Below are 19,822 nucleotides of genomic sequence, written 5' to 3' on the forward strand. Positions count from 1 at the left end.
TTTTTTTTTTGTTTCAGAGAATTAGGATGCCACAGTCATGGTAGCAGTTAATGCATTACAGCTCGGGGCATGAAGTTCCGAGTTCAACTCTCGCTGTCTGTAAGGAGTTTGTAACATTCTTCCAGTGACTGCGCGGTTCTCTGTTTTCCTCCCATAGTCCAAAGACGTACCGGTTAGTAGGTTTATTGGTTATTGTAAATTGTCCTGTGATTAGGCTAGGGTTAAATAGGTGGGCTATTGGACAGCATGCATCAAAAGGGCCTGTTCCCGGAATCAGAATCAGGTTTATTATCAAACAACAGGAATTCTGCAGATGCTGGAAATTCAAGCAACACACATCAAAGTTGCTGGTGAAGGCAGCAGGCCAGGCAGCATCTGTAGGAAGAGGTGCAGTCAACGTTTCAGGCCGAGACCCTTCGTCAGGACTAACTGAAGGAAGAGTGAGTAAGGGATTTGAAAGTGGGAGGGGGAGGGGGAGATCCGAAATGATAGGAGAAGACAGGAGGGGGAGGGATAGAGCCAAGAGCTGGACAGGTGATAGGCAAAAGGGATACGAGAGGATCATGGGACAGGAGGTCCGGGAATAAAGACGGGGGGGGGACCCAGAGGATGGGCAAGAGGTATAGTCAGAGGGACAGAGGGAGAAAAAGGAGAGTGAGAGAAAGAATGTGTGTATAAAAATAAGTAACAGATGGGGTACGAGGGGGAGGTGGGGCATTAGCGGAAGTTAGACAAGTCGATGTTCATGCCATCAGGTTGGAGGCTATCCAGACGGAATATAAGGTGTTGTTCCTCCAACCTGAGTGTGGCTTCATCTTTACAGTAGAGGAGGCCATGGATAGACATGTCAGAATGGGAATGGGATGTGGAATTAAAATGTGTAGCCACTGGGAGATCCTGCTTTCTCTGGCGGACAGAGCGTAGATGTTCAGCAAAGCAGTCTCCCAGTCTGCGTCGGGTCTCGCCAATATATAGAAGGCCACATCGGGAGCACCAGACGCAGTATATCACCCCAGCCGACTCACAGGTGAAGTGTTGCCTCACCTGGAAGGACTGTTTGGGGCCCTGAATGGTGGTAAGGGAGGAAGTGTAAGGGCATGTGTAGCACTTGTTCCGCTTACACGGATAAGTGCCAGGAGGGAGATCAGTGCGGAGGGATGGGGGGGACGAATGGACAAGGGAGTTGCGTAGGGAGCGATCCCTGCGGAATGCAGAGGGGGGGGGAGGGAAAACTTTCACCCTGCCCTCAAGTTTACCTGGTCAACTTTCACCCTGCCCTCAAGTTTACCTGGTTCATTTCCGACACCTCCCTCCCCTTTCTAGATCTTTCTGTCTCTGTCTCTGGAGACAGCTTATCCACTGATGTTTACTATAAGCCTACTGACTCTCACAGCTATCTGGACTATTCCTCTTCTCACCCTGTCTCTTGCAAAAACGCCATCCCCTTCTCGCAATTCCTCCGTCTCCACCGCATCTGCTCTCAGGATGAGGCTTTTCATTCTAGGACGAGGGAGATGTCTTCCTTTTTTAAAGAAAGGGGCTTCCCTTCCTCCACTATCAACTCTGCTCTTAAACGCATCTCACCCATTTCACGCACATCTGCTCTCACTCCATCCTCCCGCCACCCCACTAGGAATAGGGTTCCCCTGGTCCTCACCTACCACCCCACCAGCCTCCAGGTCCAACATATTATTCTCCATAACTTCCGCCACCTCCAACGGGATCCCACCACTAAGTACATCTTTCCCTCCCCCTCCCTCTCTGCATTCCGCAGGGATCGCTCCCTACACAACTCCCTTGTCCATTCGTCCCCCTCATCCCTCCCCACTGATCTCCCTCCTGGCACTTATCCGTGTAAGCGGAACAAGCGCTACACATGCCCTTACACTTCCTCCCTTACCACCATTCAGGGCCCCAAACAGTACTTCCAGGTGAGGCAACACTTCACCTGTGAGTCGGCTGGGGTGATATACTGCGTCCGGTGCTCCCGATGTGGCCTTTTATATATTGGCGAGACCCGACGCAGACTGGGAGACCGCTTTGCTGAACATCTACGCTCTGTCCGCCAGAGAAAGCAGGATCTCCCAGTGGCCACACATTTTAATTCCACATCCCATTCCCATTCTGACATGTCTATCCACGGCCTCCTCTACTGTAAAGATGAAGCCACACTCAGGTTGGAGGAACAACACCTTATATTCCGTCTGGGTAGCCTCCAACCTGATGGCATGAACATCGACTTCTCTAACTTCCGCTAATGCCCCACCTCCCCCTCGTACCCCATCTGTTACTTATTTTTATACACACATTCTTTCTCTCACTCTCCTTTTTCTCCCTCTGTCCCTCTGAATATACCCCTTGCCCATCCTCTGGGTACCCCCCCCTTCCCCGTCTTTCTTCCCGGACCTCCTGCCCCATGATCCTCTCGTATCCCTTTTGCCAATCACCTGTCCAGTTCTTGGCTCCATTCCTCCCCCTCCTGTCTTCTCCTATCATTTTGGATCTCCCCCTCCCCCTCACAAATCCCTTACTCACTCTTCCTTCAGTTAGTCCTGACGAAGGGTCTCGGCCTGAAACGTCGACTGTACCTCCTCCTAGAGATGCTGCCTGGCCTGCTGCGTTCACCAGCAACTTTGATGTGTGTTGCTCAGGTTTATTATCATTGGCATGCATCCACACTGTTTCTCTAAATAAATAATCAGCTGGTTTGTGATGCAGAGAAAGATGGAGATAGCAGGGATACTCTCCGAAAGAGCGAATTGATGAGAGAGGGTGCTGTGGTGTGAGGCTGATGTTAATCTGGCACCCAGGATACGTCCAATACGGCAGACAGAGGGGCTATGAAGAAAGGATGGCAGGTAGAATTGGCTCCTCTGTTTTCAGGCAGAGAGTACATTATCTAGAGGTCGAGAATGCAAAATGAAGTCTCACAGTCTGCCGCTGGTCGGGGTGGAGGATGAGGGGTTGGTCCTTCAGGATGTGTTAGACTGGTTGTACCAGTGCAGGAGGTAACAAACAGAGAGGTGGGAGTGGCAATTAGGGAGCTCAGAGTGATCACTCCCCAGGTTTGTGCCTGGTTTCTCCAGTGTGGAGAGGAGCACAGTGTGAACAGCCAGCAGGCTGACTGGGACTGACTGGATCACTTCTTCACCTGACAGGACGTTTCGTCCCTGAATGGAGGGGAAAGGTCAGGTGTTGCCCTCCTGTGGTTACCAGGGATGGAGGAGTGGTCCAGGGAGTCACAGAGGGAGTGGTCCCTGTGAAATGCTGACAGGAGATGGGAGGGGGAGATGTGTCTATCGGGGAATCTCATTGGAGTTGTGGAAGTTGTGAAGGACTATCTGTTGGGACAGTAGGAGGGTTGTAAATCAAGGCGGTGTAATCAGGGTGATGGACAGCAGGGGATGGTGGGTTGAAGGGTGGGGTCAGGATGACAGGCATTGGTCAAGGTCTGGGTGCTGGACCTCAGGGTGATATCTCTCTCATTCTCATTCTGATTTCCCTCTTACCCCTGGTATTCTCCTCACTTGCCCATACCCCTATTCTGGTGTTCCTCCTACTTCCCTTTCTTCTACGGTCTACTGTCCTCTCCCATCAGATTCCTGCTTCTTCTTCAGCCCTTTACTACTAAAACATCTGGGGTGTATGGGGTGTCAGGGAGGGGTAGCACCTCTGGTGGGGGAACATGTTGCGTCCTTTTCAGGGCGGTTAGTCCACCTTTGGTCCCCACCTGGCACTCAGCTCTCACCTGTGGCTCCCCGTAGCTGTTTGCATGCGACAGCGGCCACACCCCGGGCAACGGCTTTGACTAGCGGGCTAAACCGGGTGAGGGTAGCCGACGGGTCTGAAACCCTCGGTGAGATAGGGAGTTGTCTATCCCAGCATGTGAAGACAGACTCTGGCGGATTGAGCGGACGAGACCAATGGAAGGTCCAACGGTCAAGAAGGCGGTCTCTGCAAGCGTTGTGGAAAGTGTAGAGCAGGACAAGACACAGAAGTTGTCCTGGTCATCCACTGTGCTTAGTCCCATCTTTAATCGTCTAGACTCTTGTCTTGCCACTGAATCCAGATGGGAATTGGGAAGAGAGAGTGAGGCTGACGCTGCGCAACTCTCCCTCACTTAAACCCAAATCAAGCGCTAGTCTCGACACCATCTTCATCATCATCACCCTCAACCTTTGAAGCCCTGTGGCGATGGGCGAGCGACGAAGCAGCAGGTGTGGATACACTGAGAGCTGTAGTCACGGACCTGCACACAGGCAGCTCAGGTTTAATGGTCATTTTTCGCTGACCGAAGCATCTACCTGGGCGACTGAACAGCCCTCTTTCGGAACACGCTGCTCACCTCCGTAGTATGAGGAAGGGGCTAGAAAAGATGCCCTAAACATTGCCTGCTTCATTACACCCTGGCCAGTTTACCGCAGCTGGCGGGGATTCTATCTTGGCGGCCAAACAAACACAACAAAATGCAAGGTGACACCGCTCACCATTGGCACTTGGAACGTGCAGATGCTATCGGACAACCCTACAGCAAACAGACCAGAGAGAAGAACAGCCTTAGTTGCCAGAGAGCTCGCAAGATACAACAATGACATAGCAGCCCTGAGTGAGACTCGTCTTGCCAATGAAGGTCAGCTGACAAACTGGAGGCGGATACACTTTTTTCTGGAGCAGTCACGGCACCGATGAGTGTCGTGATGCTGGAGTTGGATTCGCCGTCAGGAGTCACCTTGTTCGGAAACTTGCCAGTCTCCCCAAGGGCGTGAACGACCGGCTCATGACACTACAGCTTCCACTACAGAACAGAAGTCAAGCCACTCTGATCAGCACCTATGCCTCCACAGTGACCAACCCGGAGGTGACAAAAGACAGGTTCTGTGAAGAACTAGATGCTCTACTATCAGCAGTGAGCAGCACCAACAAGCTGATCTTGCTCGGCGACTTCAGTGCAAGAGTAGGGTGCGACTCTGCAGCCTGGCAGGGAGTCGTTGGGAGACGTGGAGTGGGCAAATGTAACAGTAAAGGCCTACTCTTACTGAAGACCTGTGCAGCACACGACCTGCTCCTCACCAACACAACTTTCTGCCTGCCTACCCGTAACAAGACCTCCTGGATGCACCCCCGCGCTAAGCATTGGCATCTTATCGACTATGTCATTGTGAGGAGAAAAGACAGGCAGGATGTCAGAGTGACCAAGGTCATGTGTGGCACTGACTGCTGGACAGATCACAGGCTCACCGTCCCTAAAATGAAGCTCCGCATCAGATCCAAGAGGCGATCACAAGGAAGCAAGGCTATGAAAAGAATTAATGTGGCCAGGCTGAAGAACCCCAGCATAGCTTCGGCACTGGCTGAAGATTTAGAAACCAAGCTTGCTGACCTACACCTTGCAGGCAGCGCTGTGCACGACTGGGATCGCTTCAGGGATGCTGTGCATTCATCTGCACTGAAGATGCTAAGGCTCTCTACCCGCAAGCAGCACGACTGGTTCGATGAGAACGATGAGGAGATACAGGCTCTACTTGTTGAAGAGCACCGTCTTCATCGTGCCCATCAGAACGACCCATCATCAGCTGCCAAGAAAAACGCCATTACCAGTGCTCACAGGACAGTCCCGAATAAACTGCGTAAAATGCAAGATGTCTGGCTGAGCGCCAAGGCAGATGAAATACAGGGATACGCTGACAGAAACAACCTGAAATGATTCTATGAAGCCCTCAACACACTGCACGGACCTCAGTCTCTCGGGAGTCCCCCCTCCTGAGTATAGACGGTACAACTCTCATTACAGAGAAGGCTCAGATCCAGCAGAGATGGGCTGAACACTTTGAAGCCGTCCTCAACCGACCGTCATCCATTAACGATGAGGTGATAGACAAGATTCCCCAGGTCGACATCAACAGCGCCGTGGATGACCCACTGTAGTAGCCGAAAGCTGTCAGCCAGCTATCCAGTGGCAAAGCCCCAGGGGCAGACGCCATACCTGCAGAGATCTACAAAGCCGGTGGTCCTGTACTTATAGAGAAGCTCACCGAACTGTTCCAGTCTTTTTGGGAGCAAGGATCCATTCCTCAGAAACTTAAAGATGCATCCATCGTACACCTCTACAAGAGGAGGGGCAATTGACAAGTATGCAACAACCACCGAGGAATCTCACTGCTCTCCACCGCAGGAAAAACCCTTGCAAGAGTCCTGCTAAATCATCTGGCCACACATTTGGAGCTGGGCCTGCTGCCAGAATCACAGTGTGGCTTTTGCAAAAGTCGTGGGACTATTGACATGATTTTGCCGCGCGCCAGCTTCAGGAGAAGTGTCAGGAGCAGAATCGCAAACTCTACACAACTTTTGTTGACCTCACGAAAGCCTTCGACACCGTCTGCCAACAAGGCCTGTGGAGGATCATGTCAAAGTTCAGCTGCCCCGCCAAATTCATTCAGCTGGTACGCCAGTTCCATGATGGCATGATGGCCAGAGTGCTGGACGGCGGAGAATCCTCTGAGGCGTTCCCAGTCACCAGTGGTGTCAAACAGGGCTGTGTGCTCGCACCCACACTGTTCAGCATGATGTTTACTGCCACGCTGAATGATGCCTTCCAGGACAGTGATGCTGGAATCAGCCTCAAGTCCAGAGTGGATGGGAAGCTCTTCAACCTGAGGAGACTTCAAGCTATTACCAAAGTGAAGGAGACTGTTCTGACAGACTTCCTCTTTGCTGATGGCTGCGCCCTGTATGCTGGTTCAGAGCCAGAGATGCAAGTCAATATGGACAAATTCTCCATGGCTTGTCAAAACTTTGGACTCACCATCAACATCAAAAAGACCAAAGTCATGCAGCAGCCTACCCCTCATGCACCGTACACAGAACCCAAAATCACAGTCAAAGGACAGAAACTACAGGCAGTGGACCAGTTTACTTACCTTGGCAGCACCCCCCCCCTGAGCAGTGACTATTGATACAGACGTTAACTGCAGAATAACAAAGGCAAGTTCTGCTTTCGGTAGACTGCGCTCCACTGTATGGGAACGTCGAGGAATCAGTCCAGCAACAAAACTGAAGGTCTACAGAGCCGTGGTACTCACTACCTTCCTGTATGCCTGTGAAACGTGGACTGTGTATCGAAGGCATGCAAGACAGCTCAACCATTTCCACATGACTTGTCTTTGCAGAATATTAGGCATCAGATGGCAAGACAGAGTCCCAGACACTGAAGTTCACTCTAGAACAAGTCTACCACCAGTCCACACACTGCTGATGAGAGCACAGACCCAGTGGGCAGGTCATGTCATCCGCATGCCGGACAAGCGCATACCCAAGCAGCTCCTTTTTGGGGAACTCTCTGCTGGAAGACGCTCGTATGGAGGGCAGAAGAAATGTTACAAAGACACACTAAAGGCCTCCCTGAAGTCGCTTGACATAGACACGACTACCTGGGAAATGCTGGCGCAAAACTGCCCTACCTGGTGCTGCCTCATCCACTAGCTTACGAACCAAGGCGCACTGCTGAAGCACAACATAAGCACAAGTGGCGCAAGTCCAGAGCCACCAGCACAGCAACTGCAGAGCCTAAACATGTCTGCCCAACATGTGCCAGGACATTCCATGCCCGAATTGGCCTGACCGGTCATCTTTGGACACACCACATCCAGTCTCAAAGTGACTAATGGTGTCAAGGTCTTGATCGACGACGACGGACAAACAACTACTACAACTACTAGTACTACTACTGCTACCACGACAACTACTTCTTCTTCTTCCTCCTCCTCGTCCTTTTTCGGGTGGTTGGCAGTCATGGACTGGAGTAGAGAATTAGGAAGTAAAACCCTTTCTATTTCTCTTTTAAATAAAAAGCTAATTTACCCCCAAAACCACATAGATTGTAAGCAATGAAAGACAATACCATGAGTTAAATTAAAGTTACTCCCCTAACAATCTCTTTTTCTGACTTTTCGTGGCGGTTGGCAGTCCAACATAAAGGTGCATTACCGCCACCAACTGGACTGGCATGTGGTGTAGAGAAATGGGAAATAAAACCCCTTTATCAAATAAAAACTAAATTACCCCAAAAAGTCCTATAGATTGTAAATAATGAAAGACAATAATGTGAATTACACTAAAGTCACTTCCACTACTTAGTAAAGATTTTAAATGAAAACTGTGAACTCCTAGAGATAGCAGTGAAGCCTGCATCTGCTTTCTTTCAATCCTATATGCTTCACATTGTAAAAGAATGTGTTCAACTATTTCATAATGACGACAACATCTACATACCCCAGAGTGACGTTTTCTAGCTACAAGGAATAATTAAGCATTTTGAGCCAATATAATTCTTTCCCTTCATGTTTTACCCCCTTCTCCCATCAGTCCAACGGTTTTATGTTCTCTGTAATGGTCCTTCCCTTGTGTCCATTATCCCACAGGTCTTACCGTAATCCCCTACCCTTAGCCCCAGCAACCCCTTAGCTTCTGATTTGCCATAATCCCCTAATCCCTAGCCCCACCAATCCCTTAGTTTCTGATTTGCGAAGTGGAAGGTCTATATCCATAGTTGAAATTTTAACAGCTTTTTTGGCCAAGCAATCGACCCACTTATTCCCCTCAACGCCTCTCTGTGCAGGGACCCATAAGAAAGAGACATGTAAACCAATACTTTGAATATGAAATAAAGTTTAAAGAGCTTCCAGCAGTAAATCTGACCTACTACTGGAATGACCTGGTTTAAGACTAGTCAAAACCGAAAAAGAATCTGAACAATTTGCAACTTTGCAAGGACAAATTTCCTCCTTCACTATAAGGTGAAAATGATGGCAACCAATTCTGCTGTATATACTGATAAATGGTTAAGACATTTCTTTATTGTTACCTGTAATTCAGGCACAAAGCCAGCCACACCAACATTCCCAGTTAAATTATCTTTTGATCCATCAGTAAAAATGGTTAATTTTCCTTAACATATTGATGTACCAAAAGATTCTCAGGCATATTAGGATCCTTGGACTTCATTAAATCATGCAACCTAAAATCAACTAAAGCTATTGGAAACAACAAAGGTGGGATTACCAAAAATGCTACAGTGGGGCATACTGCGTAATCCAGCAAATCCATATTCCTAGTTTAGCAAGAACCCAGACACCCTAAACTAAAAATACTCTTCTTGTGATGTTCTCAACAGTCCTCCAACACACTTTTAACAGGGTGATCATTTCAATGCTCCCTCAAGTTAACCCAGTATGTTAACAACAACTTCAACCTCCACAACTGTGGTGTAATTGTCCCATTTCAACCAGTAAAGCTGAAACAAGAAATTACCTTACTGCACCACAACACAGTCTCAAAGCCTGTGCTCATATCAACATTTTAAAATTGAAGATGAAGGTGAGCCATAAGCCACACAGCTTATAATCAAGTACAGTACAGATCTTAATACATAAATATAAATGGCCAACAGATTTTTGTGTAGCACCCCAAGAATGCCCACATAGACACGAGGATATTTAATGGCCCTTCGCATTTGTCAATTATTGTACTAATATGCTGATTCCATGTCAGCTTTTACCCAGGCACATGCTGAGAAATGTTCAGTTTGATGATATAATTTCAAATTAAGTGCATGTCTATTGATTCCCTTTGTAGAAGCTCTGGAGAACAGTGCGGAAAGAACAGGTGCTGTTTTCTCCCAGTAGGGATCAGTTTTTAGTTCCAATTGCTCCTGCCACGTTTTGTCACCCTGCAACCTTATCCTTCAATCTCTTTGAATTATGGAGGACAGCATGTGTATAAATGTCTCTCACCAGCAGACTTCATCGTGATCATCATGACTCCAGTATTTCTGCTATTTTTTAATGTTTCTTAATTGTACATATGATTTTTCGTGTTCTATCGCTGAGCCGCAGTGAAACATCTGATTGGCCTATCAGAGTTCTCTTTGGGAACTAGTTGATTTGATCAGCATTTCTGATCTGGCTATTGTTCACGATTGCACTTAATAAAAAAAACATATAACATGTCTTAGCTACTGAAAGCTTAAAACCCCATCTACTTGCCCTCCGTTTGATTTTATTAACCGCTAATTGCATCCTATATACAGTTAAATTGAAATCTCTACCTCTGATCCATAAAGCTCCATCATCTGCAAAAAGTGATTTACCTACCCCAGTACCTATCTCAAAGAAAATATTATTAATCATATTAATAAATAATAAAGGACTATAAATACTGCCTTGTGGGATCCCATTCTCCCTCATAGAAGCCAACTACACTTTACCTACCCTTACCTGTGTAGACTGTCCACATAAAACACACTGAAAAAATTATACAGCATTCCTCTCACTCTTAATTTCCATAATTTAATCAAAAGACCTTCCCTCCAGAACATATGCTTTAGTAATTTCAAAAAATACTGCTAATACAGCTTCTTTTCCCTGTGCTTTCCTAATATCACCTTCCAAACACAAAACTGAATCCAATGTCCTAACAAAATTTGCTTCAAGAAAACGCTGTATCACCTTTTTTTCCAAAATATAATTCAACTGCTCTACTACCATACGTCCTATAAGTTTACACAAATGGGACGTTGGTGATATTGGTCTATAGCTAGAAAGATCCGACGGGGGTTTCCCGGGTTTTAGAATAGGCACCACTACTACCATTTTCCATGAGGAGGGAAAATAGCCTAAACTCCAAATATGATTTCAAAATTTTAATATTATCTCAATATGGTAGTCAGCCATATGTTTTAACATACAATAACTTATAACTTCCTTTCCTGGAGCCAACTGATCTGTATTATTAACAACTTTCTTAAATTCACATAAAGAAAATACTACATCACTATCATTGCTACAGCTGGTTTCAAACATATCAGGGTATTCACTTAGATCCTTATCTCTACGTTGTTTAACGACTTCACTTAAATGACCTTGATTATGAATTGCAACAGATGACTGAGCCAGTAACTCAACCTTCCCTATTTCAGTAATGATCATATGACTTTCTTTAATCAATAATGGAATGTTCCTAGCCCTACGAATCCACATTTTCTTAATCATTCCCCAAACATCTCCAAGTTTAATATCCTGTCCAATATTATCACAATATGGCCTCCAGTAAACCTTTACCACGGCCTGTGCCCTCTTATACCTAATGTCACTCAGAGACTGCTACTTCTGAACTTTCCTAAACAACTTGTTTCTCTCCCTAATTGCCGCTTCACACTCCTCAGTCCACCATGGTACAGCCTTTCTCATATTAAGGCCCCTTTTAATAAGAATCACTTTCACGCTGTTTGAAGAATATTGTGACACAACCTTTCATTGCAGAAATCCACATCATCCTCAACATTCAGCCCTAATAGATGTTCATCACCTAAAACCTTAAGCTTCTCCTAATTTGCTTCACCAAAGTTCCACCTCCTTAAAGTGATCTCCTGTCCCAGGTATAAATCCCAACCCAAGCTTATAAATATAGGAAAATGATCACTCTCCCATGTTTCATCTCCCATGACATCCCACTCACTCACTCACTCCAGGCAGAATGTTTGAAACTAAAGTTAAATCTATAGTTAAATTAAAGTTAAATCTCCCATAACTTAACAAAGTTGTTAAATAAAAATTATCAATGCTTAAAAATTGTAATGAAAGCTGCATTGATTTCTTTCAACCTTATTTGCTTCCATATTTCATGATGACAAAATCTACACAACCTAGAATGACATTTTCCAACAAGATATAAGGAATAATTAAGCATAGTATACCCATAATATACCAGCTGGTAAGAGTGGGCTCCCTCACCTCTACCCCTCTGACCCTCAACACAGAAGCCCCTCCTTTACTCCCTGTATACCCATGATTGTATTGCCACCCACAGCTCCAATCTGCTAATTAAATTTGCTGATGACACTACACTGATTGGCTTAATCTCAAATAATAACGAGGCAGCCTACAGAGAAGTCAATACCCTGACACAGTGGTGTTAAGAAAACAACCTCTCCCTCAATGTCGCAAAAACAAAGGAGCTGGTTGTGAACTACAAGAGGAATAAAGACAGGCTAACCCCTACTGACATCAATGGATCTGGGGTTGAGGGGTGAAGAGCTTAAAAACTCCTTGGCATAAACATCACTGAGGATCTCCTGTGGTCTGTACATACCAGAGGCGTGATAAAAAAGGCACCTCTTTCACCTCAGACGATTGAAGAAGTTTGATATGGGCCCCCAAATCCTAAGCACAACTGACAGCATCCTGACTGGCTGTATCACTGCCTGGTATGGGAACTGTACTTCCCTCAATCGCAGGACTCTGCAGAGAGTAGTGCAGACAGCCCAGCACATCTGTAGAAGTGAACTTCTCTCTATTCAGGCCATTTACAAAGAGGTGCGCAAAACGGGCCTGAAGCATCATCGAGGACCCAAGTCACCCGAACCACAAGCTGCTCCAGCTGCTGCCATCCAGGAAACGGTACCTCAGCATAAAAGCCAGGACCAACAGGCTGATCAAACTGATTAATTCATGCTGACACAACTGTATTTCTATGTTATATTGTTGTAAATACTAGTTATTATAAAGTACTATAGATTGCACATTGCACATTTAGACAGAGACGTTACGTAAAGATTTCTACTCCTCATGTATATGAAGGATGTAAGTAATAAAGTCAATTCATTTCTGTGTCAAAATAATTCCCTCCCTTCTTGCTTTACCCCCTGTTCCCATAAACCCAACAGTTTAATGTATTCTGTAAAGGTGTCTCGCCTTACCTTCTCCACCTACCCCCACCCAGTTCCCCCTAAACAGGTTTCACCTATCACCTGCCAGCTCGTACTCCTTCCCCTCCCCCACCTCCTTATTCTGGCTTCTGCCCTTCCGTTCAAATTGTGATGAAGGGTCTCCAGCCATGGGGCAAAACTGAAAAGAGTGATGAATAGAGGACTGGAGGTATTATACAGATGCTAATACTGACAGCATATATTATAGAGGACTGGAGGTATTATACAGATACTAATACCAACAGCAAGTATTATTCCCCTCCATAGATGCTGGCTGACCTGAGCATTTTGTGGGACAGAATAGGGCGGGTTCTGAGTGTGATTGACAGATTTGCGCCGTCAATGCCAGGGCGGAGTCGGTTTGACTGACAGCTGTGATACATATGAAAGGGGCGGTGCCTGGTTGACGGACGGCAGAGGGTAAGAACAGGCGTGACCGTGGAGGCTGGTCCGCCCGAACCCTGGGTGAGTCTGCGGGACTCCGTAGCGACGTTGCGAAGACGCGGACTGGATACTCACTTGGCGCCACTGGATGGCCCACGACCCGGCGCCGGTCCACGGCGACAGCTCGCGGCTCTCAGGCCTAGGCTGGCGGCGGTGTGGCGTAGCGTCGCCACGCTGGAACGTCACTAGGCCCACCCTGCACTGACGTCACTTTTTACATCATGTACCATGTGTCATCATACCTCCCCCCCGCACTGAGGACGCTCCTTCTGTCAGTCACCCCTCAATGACATCACCAGTTGTCCAGCGAATCGCGCCCCTTATGTTTAAATTCTGATTGCAGACGAACTATTCGAATAGGTACCGGCGGAATGAATGAGCGGCTCGGGCCAACACCATTAATCCCCTCCTTTCCCTTTAAGATGGTGAAGCTGTTGGTTTTCAGCGCCAAACCAGCGCACGACCGAGGTGACGTCAGTCGTACCCTCCGCAACGTCTCCTGAACAAAGGGCGTAATGACAACAACCCTGCGCGTCGTGCGTCAATGACGCCACGGCCTGTGGGGAAAATCTAAGATGGCGCTGTCGTCGTCGGCGGCAGGATTGCCGCTGAGGTAACTGGTTTGTTGAAGGGACGGGAAGCGGGTACAGTCTGGGTCAAAGTACTGAGTGGTCAGGGGGCTGCGGATGGAAAGCGGAGCGGCACGATAGCTGGGAATTAATCTGGGACCAGGTGGTTCTTGTCCGGTGGAGGGGTCACCGGGAGGTCAGAGTTTTATTCGCAACACCCATGGGTTGGGTCCTACAGGCAACAACCAATCGATCTAGGCAACAATCAGTAAACCCAGTGCCGGCCAGTTGTCAATTACTAAACCCAGTGCCGGCCAGTTGTCAATTACTAAACCCAGTGCCGGCCAGTTGTCAATTACTAAACCCAGTGCCGGCCAGTTGTCAATTACTAAACCCAGTGCCGGCCAGTTGTCAATTACTAAACCCAGTGCCGGCCAGTTGTCAATTACTAAACCCAGTGCCGGCCAGTTGTCAATTACCGAACCCAATGCTGGCCAATAACCAAGCAATAGAAGCTCATCTGTGTGAAACATTAAATGCAGTGACCAATCAGTAAACCCAATGGTGATCAATAATCAGTGAATAAGCCCATACATTTGTTAGTATGCATCTAGAAAATGGCAAAAATCGTTCAGACATTTGTCAGTCAACCTATTACTGGATGCTGTCCTGCTGATCCTGTAATTTCTTCTCTTTCCATTCATCCTCTGGAGACTGATAGATCCTGTTTCCAACACTAAGCACCAAGAGTCTGATTGAATCTGTGCTGCATAATATAAACAATGTTGATAATGCCCACCTTTTATCTTCTGAGCAAAAACTTTAAATCCACATTCCATGTCCATGAATCCTGCAACTCCCTCTTTGATTCCAGCCCCAATGTGTCTACCCCACCCCAGCACCTCTGTTCCTTCCGCCCTTGCTGTGAGACCATCCTTCAGTCTATCTCAGGAGCCATTCAGGGAAACCCCTTCTGCAACCTTTCTTGAACCTTGAAAGTGGCCACTGAAATGGACTGAGACACTGGGATTTGCAGTCGGACCAGTGGTGAGCCCAGGCTCAGAATGGCCTCCCTGCTTTTCTTTGTGGATCCAGACTATCACCTAGTTCCCTAGTGATCTCCCCTTAATCCCTATCACTCACCTCCATCCAGGTCCCTTGTTCGGACACCATGGAGAATAATCTTGACTACGTTAACTCCTTCAACCAATATCAAAATCATAGTACGGGCAATTCAGTACCCTGACTTAATTCTGGGATGTATGAGCATTTTCAATAGCCTCGCACCCTTCCTCCTCTCCGCACATTCTGCATCTTCCCCCCCTCTCCCTCACTGATCCAGCCCCCTATCGAACACTGCATTTACCCTTGGCAGTCTTCATTTTCCTCCACTTGACCCTGACCCCGACTCCTCACTTGGGGAACCAACCTTCCCCTTGGCTTTCTGCTTTTCCTTCCCACTGCCTTCATTCCATGACCCTGGTCCATGAGCTGTCCACCGTCGAGACCCTCGTTTTCCGTTGCCCCGCCTGTATCCTTCATGCTTTAAAATTCTCTCCATCGGTGCCACTTCTGTTCCAAGAGTCTCCAACCACCACTAAAATCCCTTGTCGACAAATAATCTGCTGGAGGAATTAGTGGGTTGAGCATATAATCACAGTTTCTGTTTGATCTGCAGATTTCCTCAGCATGTTCACTCTTCGAAATTTCAGTAGTGTCTCTAAACTCCCCCATTCACTGGAACGCATTGGGAAATCCCATCCCCACCCTCCCTTGAGTCCTTGTATTATTCAGAAGATTCAGTGAAACCTGCTCCCCACCCTCTCCAGAGTCCTTGTATTTTTCAGAAAATTCAGTAAGGAACCCCAATCCCCACCTTCTCCAGAGTCCTTGAATTGTTCAGAAAATTCAGTGAGGAACCCTATCCTTACCCTCCTCAGAGCCTCTATATATATATATATATATATATATATATATATATATTTCAACGCTCAGAACAGGACATAAGGCTCCATTAAAAACTAATTCTGTGTTTAAAACCATAGAACACTACAGCACAGAAAACAGGCCATTCGGCCCTTCTAGTCTGTGCCAAAACATTATTCCACTAGTCCCATTGACCTGCACCCAGTCCATAACCATCCAGACCTCTCCCATCCATGTATCTATCCAGTTTATTCTTAAAACTTAAGAGTGAGCCCGCATTTACCACGTCAGATGGCAGCTCGTTCCACACTCCCACCACTCTCTGAGTGAAGAAGTTCCCCCCAAACCTTTCCCCTTTCACCCTAAAGCCATGTCCTCTGGTGTTTATCTCTGTGGAAAGAGCCTTTCATAAAGCCTGATTTCCAAGGAGCTGATTTTAAACCCTGACTTGTGGTTCTGCCTATGTGGAGTTTGCATGACTTTCCCTGAGGGCTCCGTTCTCCCACATCCCGGGGATGCTGGGGGAGGGGGAGGGGGGGGTCGATGAATTTGCTGCTGTTAATCTGCTCTTACTGTAAGTAACTGACAAATAGATCACAAAGGTGTGTGTGGGAGAAGCAGTGCAGGGTGACAGGGGAGAAGGAAGGATTGGGTGACTGGCATTGCTCTGTTTGCATGTTTGGGCCAAATGGCTTCCAGATTCATAATTAATATTTGAAACGTATCACTATCGCTTCACTCTTAGTGTTAAACTGCAGCCACCACTTGACTGCCCAGCCATCTGAATTCCCTGCCAGCTTCAGCATCCTCCTGACTATTCAACACAGCTCCAAGCTTTGTATATCAAATGGTATCTGCTCCCTCTCTGCTCGGTCTCCCAGGCACTCCATTTCCTCACACTGAGATTCTTCAGAGTGTTTATCCTTTGAGCATTTGCACTCTTGATCTCCTCAGAATCATGTGTTATAGAATGATCACCTCTAAGTCTTCTAAACTCTATGAATATTGTCAAACCAATCTGAATCAGGTGACTCACAGACCAAAGCCATCTCCCCAACATCCCTGGTCTGGCCTCCTCAGCATCCCCAGTTTTTGGAATCAACTGTCGGTCTAATCTCCAGCTAGCACTGCCCCACTATCCTCAGCCTCACTTGGTGAGACCACCTGGGATGGACTCAGTCACCCTCCTCTGCACTGCCCCCCAACACTGAGAGATCCCCTCCTTCGATGCACTCCAGGTGAGGTTCCACCAACACCTTATTTGCTACCACTGATCCTTCCCCATTGTTACACCCTCCCCCCCGTAATAAAAATTAACAATCACTTGCTCCGGGAATGATGCACCGTCCCCACGTGCTGACGTCATGTGTTCTGCTACAGGGATACTACATCCCTCTAAACCCAGAGTCCTAACCCTTCTCCATTTACATAGAGTTCTGCCACTCCATCACAGATAGCTGCTTCACACTTCCTTGCAACTAAGATGCAGCTGGTTCATATATATAACACTTCCTTTTTTCTGCAGTTGATCAGAACTTAGATGGAAAAGAAATAAATTTCACTTGTCAGCCATAAACAATTATTGATACTGTAATTTCTATAATTGCAGTACACATTCGCTCCCTGACTGTATTGAATTTTTGAATTGAATTTATTTAAATCTTACATCCATCTCACACTGTGAGGGAGTAAAAATCTTTGTGTTATGACTCTGTTGCAATGTACAGACATGAATTTAAGAGTCTAATGGCTTGTAGAAAGAAGCTGTCCCGTAGCCTGTTGGTCCTGGTTTTAATGCTGTGGTACTGTTTGCCAGACGGAAGCAGCTGAAACAGTTTATGGTTGGGGTGACTGGTGTCCCCAATGATCTTCCAGGTCTTCTTTATACACCTGCTGCTGTAAATGCCCTCAATGGAGGGCAGTTCACATCCACAAATGCGCTGGGCTGTCTGTACCACTCTCTGCAGTGCCCAGCCATCAAGGTTGGTGTGGTTCCCATACCAGACGGTGATACAGCCAGTCAGGATGATCCCAATGGTGCCCTGTAGAAGGTCTTGAGGATTTGAGGGACCACGCCAAACTTCTTTAGTCACCTGAGGTGGAAGAGACGCTGTTGTGCTTTTTTTTGCCACAAAGCCAGTGTGTACTGTCCAGGTGAGATCTTCGGTGATGTGTATATCGAGGAACTTGAAACTACTCATCTTTTCAACTCCAGACCCATTGATGTTGATTGGGGCAAGCCTCCGTTCCTCCTGTTATCCATGATCAGCTCTTTTGTTTTTTAGACATTGAGGTTGTGTCAGGGTATTAACCACTCCTCTGTAGGCTGTCTCATCACTGCTAGAAATGAGGCCGATCAATATCATGTCATCTGCAAATTTGATCAGTAGATGAGAGCTGTGTGTGGCAGCACAGTCATGTGTGTAAAGGGTTTATTCCAGATCTCATACTCTCAGCAGCCTCACACACCTGGCATCCCTATTGCCACTTCCCTCACAAACCTGAGACACCTATGGTGTCTTCATAGATATTAATGCAATTCCCTCACACTTTACATCAGTATCCCCTCTGCCCCAACATCCTACATCACTGACTGTATCCCCATTGACAATCAAACTCAGTAACCCTTCTCCCCCCAGAGCCCTGTGTCACTGACTGTATCCCCACTGACAATTCAACTCCCAGAGTAAACCCCTCTCCTCGAGCCCTGTGTCACTGACTGTATCCCCATTAACAATCACACTCAGTAACCCCTCTCCCGAAGCCCTGTGTCACTGACTGTATCCCCACTGACAATTCAACTCCCAGAGTAACTCCTCTCCCCGAACCCTGTGTCACTGACTGTATCGCCGCTGACAATCCAACTCTCTCAGTAACCCCTCTCCCCGAACCCTGTGTCACTGACTGTATCCCCACTGACAATTCAACTCCCAGAGTAACTCCTCTCCCCGAACCCTGTGTCACTGACTGTATCCCCACTGACAATTCAACTCCCAGAGTAACTCCTCTCCCCGAACCCTGTGTCACTGACTGTATCGCCGCTGACAATCCAGCTCCCTCAGTAACCCCTCTCCCCGAACCCTGTGTCACTGACTGTATCCCCACTGACAATTCAACTCCCAGAGTAACTCCTCTCCCCGAACCCTGTGTCACTGGACTGTATCCCCACTGACAATTCAACTCCCAGAGTAACTCCTCTCCCCAAACCCTGTGTCACTGGACTGTATCGCCACTGATGTTAATCCGGTTTCCTCAGTAACCCCTCTCCACAGACCCTGTGTCACTGACTGTATCCTCATTAACAATCACACTCAGTAACCCCTCTCCACGAACCCTGTGTCACTGACTGTATCCTCACTGACAATCCAACTCCCTCAGCAACCCCTCTCCCCCGAGCCCTGTGTCACTGACTGTCCCTAGGTAGACCCTTCCGCAACACCCTGTGTCACTGACTGTCGATAGATAGACCCTTCCCCAACACCTTGTGTCACTGACTGTCGATAGGTAGACCCTTCCCCAACACCCTGTGGCATTGACTATCCCTAGGTAGACCCTTCCCCAACACCCTGTGTCACTGACTGTCGATAGGTAGACCCTTCCCCAACACCCTGTGTCACTGACTATCAATAGGTAGACCCTTCCCCAACACCCTGTGTCACTGACTATCAATAGGTAGACCCTTCCCCAACACCCTGTGTCACTGACTGTCGATGGATAGACCCTTCCGCAACACCCTGTGTCACTGACTGTCGATAGATAGACCCTTCCCCAACACCCTGTGTCACTGACTGTCGATAGGTAGACCCTTCCCCAACACCCTGTGTCACTGACTGTCGAGAGGTAGACCCTTCCCCAACACCCTGTGTCACTGACTGTCGATAGGTAGACCCTTCCCCAACACCCTGTGGCATTGACTGTCGATAGGTAGACCCTTCCCCAACACCCTGTGTCACTGACTGTCGATGGATAGACCCTTCCCCAACACCCTGTGTCACTGACTGTCGATGGATAGACCCTTCCCCAACACCCTGTGTCACTGACTGTCGATAGGTAGACCCTTCCCCAACACCCTGTGTCACTGACTGTCAATAGGTAGACCCTTCCCTAACACCCTGTGTCACTG

At 47.5% G+C, this 19,822-nt stretch overlaps 2 protein-coding genes across 7 annotated transcripts in view; one reads left to right on the plus strand and one right to left on the minus strand.

Annotated features, from left to right (window-relative positions):
• LOC140210160 (beta-1,4-galactosyltransferase 3-like) overlaps window positions 1–13,671 on the minus strand; it is a 45,541-nt gene extending 31,870 nt beyond the window's left edge. Inside the window, 1 exon segment of the mRNA XM_072279060.1 lies at window positions 13,280–13,671. The gene's annotated coding sequence lies outside the window, so the exon portion shown is untranslated.
• The window catches only part of LOC140210158 (ubiquitin carboxyl-terminal hydrolase 2-like), a 52,428-nt gene continuing 45,762 nt past the window's right edge, over window positions 13,157–19,822 (plus strand). Inside the window, exons 1-2 of one of the 6 annotated variants that reach the window (XM_072279058.1) lie at window positions 13,157–13,225; window positions 13,627–13,817. The gene's annotated coding sequence lies outside the window, so the exon portion shown is untranslated. The remainder of the gene's footprint in view (window positions 13,226–13,626; window positions 13,818–19,822) is intronic. The other 5 variants (XM_072279059.1, XM_072279056.1, XM_072279057.1 and 2 more) reach the window with 5 other exon arrangements.

The sequence above is a fragment of the Mobula birostris genome, chromosome 14 (genome assembly GCF_030028105.1).
Source record: "Mobula birostris isolate sMobBir1 chromosome 14, sMobBir1.hap1, whole genome shotgun sequence".
Lineage (NCBI taxonomy): Eukaryota > Metazoa > Chordata > Chondrichthyes > Myliobatiformes > Myliobatidae > Mobula > Mobula birostris.